Here is a 9993-nt window from a genome sequence, read left to right as displayed (position 1 = left end):
AAAAAAAAAAAAAAAAAAAAAAAATTGAACTCAATAGTTCATACTGGGAGAGGCTAGGACCCTTTAATTTTAGAAGTTCTTTAAACTCTTCTCAGCCAGGCAGAACCACCACCCGGCTAAAGCAACCTGGATCTGTATATTCTTGCTCTGTCTGTATGCCATGCAACTGGCTGTTAGGGGATCTATTGTACTGCCTATCTTATATTGAAAGACTTCTGGTCACCTTGAGCCTGCCTTGTTCTAGAATACTATGGAACTACGTGTGACAGCTACACCCCTCCCATAGGCATCCTGAAACAACCAGAAGGCTTTTTGCAACATTTACCATCTTCCTTAGACTTCTGAGTTACTGTATCTCTGCATTTCAGTATTAGATTCCCCTTATTCTAAAGCTCAGACATTATCTAAGTAGCTGGTAATACTTTCTCCAAAATGATATACTATGCCAAGACTCTCTATAATTGTCAGAACCCGTGATTTTTGCCTTCAAATTATTTTGGTTCTAAGGACTTTTAAACAGTCTGTTTTCACTAAAATCATCTGTCCTTTCTCATTCTAGAAAGTTTCATATCTTGTCCTTCAAACAAATCTACCTCTGTCTCCTTGTAGCTAGCCGGTCAGATAGAATGGATCAGTTAGAGACTAAAATATGCCTGCTACTTTGCTGCTCAAAAAAATAATAATAATAACTAGAGTTTCTTCTATGACCAAACTGTGGGTTTTGACTACCGTCATTCACTAATGCCAGCCTTAATCAATGCCCTTATGCTTTTACCTCTCCGAGATCCATGATGCTCATGTTTACCTGTAGCTCATCCTCCACTGGACAAAGCCCAATATAAATGAGCCACCTAGTGATTTATTCTTGGAACTCTAGGATGTGAGCACTTAGCATGGCCACCCAGCACTCTCCTCAATTCTGTCTCCTGATGTCTTGCTCTCTCACTCTATTAGTAACTACTTTCAATCCCAGAGAGTGAGTCCAATAAGAAGCGTTACATAAAAGCCATATTTGACATCTACAGAACTCTGTAGGCCATCAGAGCACGGTGAGTGGACATTTGCCTCAAACCTGTGAACTCCTGGTGGTCCCTTCTCTCTGCTATTCTGTGAATACTAAGGTCATCCTGAGGACAGGAATAAAGAGAAGTCAGAGTTGTATTATTCTCTCAAAAATAACTGTAAATTATTTTTGTCCTTAGAATTGGAATAGGTCTTTGGGATGTAGATGTGGGGCTTATAAAAGTAGACCTCCTATATATTCTCAGTACTAGTGGCAGTACGAATTAGTATACTATATATGCAAAGAAATTTGGCAGTTGTTCATGTAGTAATTCCCTTTCTAGGAATGTGTCATAGGGAAATTATGTTAATGTAAATAAAGGTATCCGTACAAGACTGTTGATTTTATTGGTATTGAAAAGCATAAGAAGTAGACACCAACCAAATAGAATGGTTACTTTATAGAATTATTCTGTGGAGTATTAGGTACTCATTAAGAATCATATATTTGGAAAATATTTGGGGAAGATGATCATGTTATTGTAAATAAGGAAGATATAAAAGTAAAGTATGATCCTAGCTGTGTAAAATTACGCATAGCATTTATTTGACTTTTTTCCTCAGAGGTTGTCATTCGGTTATAAGTTGTCACTGTTTTCTTTCTTTTCTACTGTTCTTTTTGTATTGCTTTCAGAGTCAGAAAGTAATATGAAAAAGTTATTTGAATGATCTGCTTCCTTATCTGAATCTGTTATCTTCAGGTCAGGTGAGCATAGCCTGGCATTGTTGATATGCTAGAGTGTGGGAGAGTTGGCTGTTATGGTGGCTAAAACCTTGTGTACATGGGTTTGATTTAACCTGTCGTCACCATGAATTGTCCTCAGCATGGAACAGTGGGAGTAGTAATGGTAGATGGCATAAAAGGAGTCCAGGGGAGGGTTCTAGTTCCAGAGCTGTGCTCATTATCTAAGCAAAGTTTCTTCTTTCCCTTCCCTAGTCTTCCTTCCTGTCCCTACATAGGAACTACCTCTTGTGAAATACCCAGGACTTAGTCTGTGGTGAATGATTAGCTGTTGTATGCCAGTTGTTCGTGGTAGGGTTATTAGCAAGACCTGAGTGATTTGTTGACATCCCATCAAAGCCAGTTGTGGCTCAGGATGGGGCTCCACATGCAGGGGATGATTGAACACCTAAAGAGGTGGTTAAGGCAGAAGAACAATTATATAACAAGCTAATTTTTAGGGATCAGTTGCTAATGTATTTAAATGGCCTATTCAATCTTACAATTCTATACTTTGGTTTTACTAACATGCCCCCTATTACCAAGAGGATATGTAAGTTTCGTAGGGTTGCTAGATAAAATATAGGACCCCTAGTTATTTGTGCATTTCAGATACACAACAAATAATTTTTAAATATAAGTATGCTCAAAATATTGCATGAGGCATACATACACTGGCAAATTATTCATTGTTTATCTGAAATTCAGATTCAACTCAGCTTCTTTTATCGTTATTTGTTAAATCCACTCTAAACTTTGGGTGACTTATTTTACTAAGAAGTGGCAGAAACAGGGCTTGATGGTAGTTTTGATGGTGTAAAAAGTGTGTTCTGTTAACCCTGTGCACTGTTGCCCATGTTTCCCAGTTGTGTGGATTTGTCCAGTGTGACAGAGGCCATGAAAAGGCTGAGACTCGGTATGTGAATGGTCAGAGTTCAGAGCGGTTATAGGATTTATGCTAGCAGGATTACCCTGAATCTAATGAACTGCTGACTGACTCATTCAGGATTGTCTGTGGGTCTTTGGAGGTTGTATCTGTTGCTCAGGTTGACAAGTTGAACCTTATCATTTAGGTTTCTATTCCCTTGTTTTGTCATCTGTCCTCCCCAACCTTCTCCTTTTAACAACTTTATTGAGGTATAATTCATATACCATAAAATTCACCTACTTTAAGTGTACAATTCAGTGACTTTTAGTAAAATTGGAGTTGTGCAACTATAACCACAGCCTCAGAGGCTAGAATAAAATACCTTAAATCACCCTGCTAATAGTGTGGTAATAAAAAAGGAAGATGGAAAAAGTCACATAATTGCCTTACTAGTCCTTAAAAGCCAATTTTGTTGTAATCCATTGGACTAGGGACTGAGAAGGATCATAGTTAGCAGAGAGAGCTGAGACATCAGATCTGATCTTCTACAGGCACCCACAGCCACTTAGGAAGTTGGAGTCCTGGAGAGGAGAACACAGAACGTGGACAACTAGCTGTCAAATTGCAGTAAAAAGTTGGTTCAGGAAAAGTGGAAGCAACCCAGATATCTACAAATTGGTGAGTGAATAAACAAACGTGGTATGTTCACACAATGGTATATTATTCAGCAATAAAAGGGAGCAAACTACTGACGTATGCTGTTCATGGAAAAACCTCAAAAGCATTATTCGAAGTGAAAAAGCCAGGCACAAGAGGCCACATAGTGCATAATTTTGTTTATTTGAAATGTCCAAAAAAGGTAACTATAGAGACAGAAAATAGATTCATGGTCGCTTAGGGCTGGGGGGTGGGAGGGGTGAATAAATATAAATGGGTGTGAAGGATCTTACTAAGGGGATGGAAGTGTTCCAAAACTGGGTTGTGGTGATGGTTGTTGATATCTCTGTTAACCCATTACGGCAGAATCTCTTAAGAAAATCGTAGATCAAAAGCTTGGCTGTTTAAATACAGATAGAATCTGATTACAATAAAATGCATCTAATTGTTTTGTGGCAGCAAAATCTCATAGCAACCTTTCAACTGTGGAGTCATTAAGTGACTCTTGTAAGTCTTGTTTGTTACAGTGATTTTCATTAAAGTGATTTTAAAGAGAGCTGGACTTGGAGAAGGCAGTAAATACCTTGGTGTGGGCAGCATAACTGTGAGTCTGGGTTCAGCCACTGACTGGGTTTGTTGCTACATAGGTCATTTAACTGCACTTAACCTCAGTTTTCTCCTTAGTAAAGCAATACTTGTAGGCTTTTGTGAAGAATAAATAATCTATGTATATGAAAGCATACTATGAACTGTAAAACTTATTCAAGAGTGACTTATCTTAATATGGCAAAAATTCTGTAATTAAAACTTCCTGATTTATTAAAAGAACTAAATTGAATAAAAATATGAGCTGTTTTAAAGATAAACTTTCATGTTTTAAAACATCTTTCTAAGATTCTTTTTTGTTTTGCTCAGGAAAGTTTAGTTACTTGATTTAAGGGTTTGGCCATATTCAAATACCTGTGGTTGTGTTAAGTCTTGCTGCTTTCTTAAAGGAAATACAAAACAAAGAAAATCAAACATGTGCGCACAATAAAGCACTTAAAACTATTTGTTTTCTGAGATGGATGTTTTCAGAACATGATTACACTGACATCTGGCAAATCTTAATTTCCATGTTGAAGGAAATTGCCTTAAAGACAAGGCTATAAATGATGACAGATTTCAAGGACATTCGGTGCAAAGCAAGGGATGACGATTTGTGTAATACGGCATTCATAGAAATAATTTGTATTCATGTAATGACTGACTTTTATATTTTGAGGCATTTATAGATTAATTTTCTTTGATTGACAGACAGAGGTGGAGAGATTATATAATTTATTTTTTGATTAAACAGATGAAGCATAGTAAAATTTAGCATTTTACTCAACAGCCAGTTGGGCACTTCCAGGCACCTTTTAGACTCCCACACTGAAGACTATTTTCTAGTTGATTGAATCGTGCCTTCTCTTACCATGAGAGTACTCCAAGTGCTTTTTAAAACATGAGTTTTAAAAATTCGGGAACTAATTTTATATATGGGCCACAAAACCTGGAATTGTGCTAAATGTAAGCCCCAAACTGAGCCACCCAGAGGAGGTCATTTTGGGAAGTATGCATCTTGTATAACTTGCATAACTGGCTGGAGATAACCATGGACAAAATGTTGCATAGATATTAAAAGATGGAAAACAAAGTAGATATGTTCTAGAAGAAATTCCAACCTTTATCTAATAGATTTTTCAATACCAGAAAGAGTTACATAGAGGGAGCAATAGTTGAAGAGAAAACTGAAGGACATTCTCAGATAGAAGACTTCCAAATTTGAGCAGGATCCAAAAAATATATCTAGACTCATTTGAATAACATTTTAGGACATCATAGGTGAAAAGAGAAGCATAGAAGCTACAGGGGTGGGTGTGGAGGGGAGATATTATCTACAAAGGAAGAAGCAATTGACGATAAATAACAACAAATGTTTGAATCCCAGTGGAATTTGGATAAAAATCAAGGATGGTTAAAGTTTCTTGTCTTGTGGTGGAGGAAGGAATAGGTAATGGTTAACTTAATCTTTGGTAACAAAACATAAATTTAAATATGTATGTTAACAATTTAAAGGTAATCCCTAAAAGCAAATAAATAGACTATGGCTTTTAATTGGTAATGGGGAGAAAAACTGGAGGTAGGCAAATGGAAATAAAAGACAAGCCTGTTAAAGAGAAAAGAAATGAAGTGGCAGAATTAAGTTCAAATGTAGTAATTACAAAATTGCAAGTGGACTACAATCTTCTGTTAAAAGTCTCAGACTGGAATATAAAATCCAATTACAGTCATGCACTGCATAATGACATTTCAGTTAATGACTGACCAAATATACATTGTTGTACACATAAGATTTTAATACCATATTTTACTTTACTTTTCTGTTTAGACACACAAATACCATTGTATTCCAATTGCCTACAGTGTTTAGTACAGGAACATGCTGTATAGGTTTGTAGCCTAGGAGCAACAGGTTCTACCATATAGCCTAGGTATGTGTAAACATATCTACATTTATGATGTTTGTACAAGAACAAAATTGCCTAACCACTCATGTCTAAGAACATATCTCATTGATAAATGATGCATGACCATATATACGGTTTACAAGAGAACATCTACAATGTAACAAATACATAATAACTAATCTTGGCCCAAAAGTAGGAAGCTTGAGTTAGAAAGTCAATAAAACATCAAAACAGTGATTTAAAATACATCCCCCTCTCCTCAAAATAACTTGAACGCCCAAGAATTTTATGACTAAATTTTACCAAAATTTAAAGGAACAGACATACCCTTCTATAAAATTTGCCATAGAATATATCTAGAGTAGAATTTATAAAGCTTATTTTATATGGGTATAACTAATGCCAGATAAGGCCAATTGAAAATTATAGGTAAAATCTCACTTAAGGACATTGATAAGAAAACTAAAATAAAAAAATTGGAAAAATAGTAAAGCTGTAAAAATAAGTGACAGTTTATACCAGCAATACAAGATGTTCAAATACTATTAAGGCTATCAGTGGAATTCACTACATTAGCAAATCAAAAGAAAACAGGTATATACATTTATTCTAATCAATGGTAAAAGGAGAGATACAATTTCAAAACCCATTAGTGATAAAATCTCATAGTGAACAGAAATAAATATTCAGCAAAGATAATTCATGCTGACAAGAAGTATTGCCATTGAGGCTGGATCTGAGACATGATGAAGATGCCTCTACTTCTCCTACTATTTAATATTGTACTGGAGGTCCTCGTAATATGATACAACAGGGAAAATAAATAAGAAGTATAAGGACTTGAACAGCAAAGAAGGCAAAATTTCATTATTTTCAAACCATTTACAGAAAATTCAAGAGGATAAACTTATACTACAAAACTAGTAAGAGAGTTCAGATTTCTTGAGATAGGATTAGTATAAAAATTAATATTGTACCCATACGTCAGTAGCAACCAATTAAATAGGTGAGAAGTAAGATCCTATTCAGTATAGCAACAACAATACAAACCTAGTAAAACTACACACTCAGTCAAATATATACAACAGCTTTAAGGAAAAAATATAAAACTGTGTTAAAAGACAAAAAAGGTCTAAGTAAATGCAGATACAAGCTACATTATTCAGCTGGAACACTTTCTCCAAATGAATCTATGAATTTATTGTAATACCAAAAATCCCACTGAGATTTTTAATGGAACTGGCCAGATTCTGAAATCCTTATAGAATAGTAAATGGGCAGAAAAGACATGTTTGTAAAAGGAACTTACCAAACATTAAGACACATTATTAAGTGGCTATAGTAATTAGCATAGCATGCTGTTGGTGCAGGAAGAGACAGATAGATCAGGATCCGAATGGAGAACATGGAAACAAATGGAAAATTGTTCTGGGAGGAAAATGACATTAAAAATCAATGAAGAAATGATGAGCCATTCAATANCAGATAAATTAAATGTTTTTTTTTTTTTAAAAAAACCTTTAAAATATAAGAAATTGTAGTGTAATATCTTTTTTTTTTTAAATTGAAATAGAGCCTCACTGTGTTGCCCAGGCTGGAGTATAGTGGTGCCATCTCGGCTCACTGCAGGCTCCGCCTCCTGGGTTCAAGTGATTCTTGTGCCTCAGCCTCCCAAGTAGCTGGGACTGCAGTTGTACACCACCATGCCTGGCTAATTGTATTTTTAGTAGAGACAAGGTTTTGCCATGTTGCCCAGGATGGTCTCGAACTCCTGGCCTCAAGTGATCCGCCTGCTTCAGTCTCCTAAAGTGCTGGAATTACAGGCCTGAGCCACCACACCTGGCTGTAGTATAATATCTTTATGACCATGATGAATGGGAGACCTTAAAAATACAAATCACGAAAAGCACAATATGTAAAAAGAAAACAATATATTTGACTACGTCAATGTAGAGACTTTTGCAAGTCAAAGGACACTACTATATACAAAATTTAAGGAAAAGCAACAGATGGAGAGAAACATTTTTACCATATGTGACAAATAATTAGTATCCAAAATGCACAAAGAGCCCCTATACTTCAATAAGAAGAGAAAAAATATGGAACAGAAAAATGGGCAAAGATTGCCCAGGCAATTCAGAAAAGACATCCAAATATTTAATACATTATGTGAAAAGAAGTTAATCCCGACTATTAAGCAGCAAAATGTCATTTCTTCATTCATCGGGATGACCAAACTTTTAAAGTCTGAAAATACTGAGAATATGAGGAAAGAGGTCCTCTGATGTACACTGCTGGTGAGCGTGTAAAACAATTGGAAAGGCTTTGGGTGGCAAAAGTTACAAGTGTAGAATACCTGAACCTTAATGACCTAGAAATTCCACCTTGAACTACATGCCTTACATGCTCACACTGGTGTACAAGGATGGAATAAATGCTCCTTTCAGGCCTATTTGTGCTAATAAAATATTGGAAACAAATGTCTGTTAAAAGAAGAATAGGCCAGGCATGGTGGCTCATGCTTGTAATCCCAGCACTTTGGGAGGCTGAGGCAGGCAGATCACTTGAGGCCAGGAGTTTGAGACCAGCCAACATGATGAAACCCCCCTCTCTATTAAAAATGTAAAAATTAGGCAGGTGTGGTGGCAGGCACCTGTAATCCCAGCTACTCGGGAGGCTGAGGCAGGAGCATAGCTTGAATCTGGGAGGCGGAGGTTGCAGTGAGCCAAGATCACACCACTGCTTTCCAGCCTGGGTGACAGAGAGAGACTCCTTTTGTTAGAGCCCAAAGTAGAAAATAAAAACAAAGTCACAAACTCTTTCTTTCAGCTTGCTTCCTCACCATGCTGGACAGCCTGTTCCACCCCACTGAGAGCTCACTGGCAGGGTAGGACTGAAGGCTACTGAATAATCTGTGGTGAGGCAGATGCTGTCTATAAGTCTAAACCGTGAGCCCTCAGAGCACCCACCCTAGAGACTCGTAATACATGATTACGGGAAATTCCTCATTGCCTCTTGATCTTCTGAGGAGTGGAAAAGCAAAAAGTATGGGTCGTAGACCCAGAACAGCTTGGGATGGCTGTGTGACCTTGATTGATTTTTTTTCACTTTTGTGTGTGTGTGTGTGTGTGTGTGTTTTTTTTTCTTTTCTCTGCACATTTGGAGTTGAATCCTAAGCCTAGGAATTAGACGTCTTGTCCCAACCAGATAGGTAGGAGATGAAGTTCAGGGTGATCTGCTTCCTGTCTGTATTGTAAGTCTGTAGTCTCATTGTCATGGTCAGAAATAAAGCAGAGCTAAAGGCCTGCTTGTGTGGAAGAAGCAGAAAAGCTGAAGCCCTGTCTGCTTGCCATATTTGCAGGCTAATTAAAATACCTACAGTGGACAAGCAAGTTATATAAATAAAGTAAGTGGCCCAGGAGTGGTGATAGAGAAGAGTGAGGACTGTGGTGGACGGGACAGCATACGCCTTGTCTAAAAAAGACAGCAGCTAAGGAGAACCAGCAGATTGGTGCCCTGTAAGAAGGTAACATATAGCCGCACGATCTGAACTTCCGAGTTCAAGAGAAGCCAGAGCTCTGGGGAATTTCTCTCCCTCCCTCAACCCATGTGAGATAACAAATTCTTTGAAAAGTTGCTGAATGTTTTGAATTTTTCCCTAGGCTGAATTTGGCCTGAAAGTCCCAATTTTGACTCCTAGACTATAGCAAATTGAGTAGAGAACTAAAAATTGAGCTTATTGGCTATTGATGACCATTTATTGATAGGGATTTGCCTTGTTCAGAGGCTTTTCATCCAACTCTCTAACTTGGGTTTACTTATGTCTTAAGTAGCAAATAATGATTCAACAACAGATATTTTAATGTTCACTAAAATAGAACTCACGGTTTTGTTCCAAGAATGGTGCAGAAATGGATCTAGATGTGTGTATACTATATCGGATTCTGTCCTTTGCTCTTATGTTTTTTTCCTGCAACAATTACTTTAATATTAAAGAATGTAACCCAACGATATTAATGATACATAGTATTAATACAGATCTGTGGCATTTCTAATTTGAGCACAGGAAAACAGAGTAAATACCACCAGTTGAGCAATAATGAGTAAATCTAATGAACTACTGTGATTCCAAATTTTAGACACTGCTATTTTTATCTAGTGATAATGGTAACTCATTCTTCCAAAACACAACA

The sequence above is a fragment of the Rhinopithecus bieti genome, unplaced genomic scaffold (assembly GCF_001698545.2).
Source record: "Rhinopithecus bieti isolate Rb0 unplaced genomic scaffold, ASM169854v2 scaffold_51930, whole genome shotgun sequence".
Classification (NCBI taxonomy): domain Eukaryota; kingdom Metazoa; phylum Chordata; class Mammalia; order Primates; family Cercopithecidae; genus Rhinopithecus; species Rhinopithecus bieti.
This window is presented reverse-complemented; position numbering follows the sequence as displayed.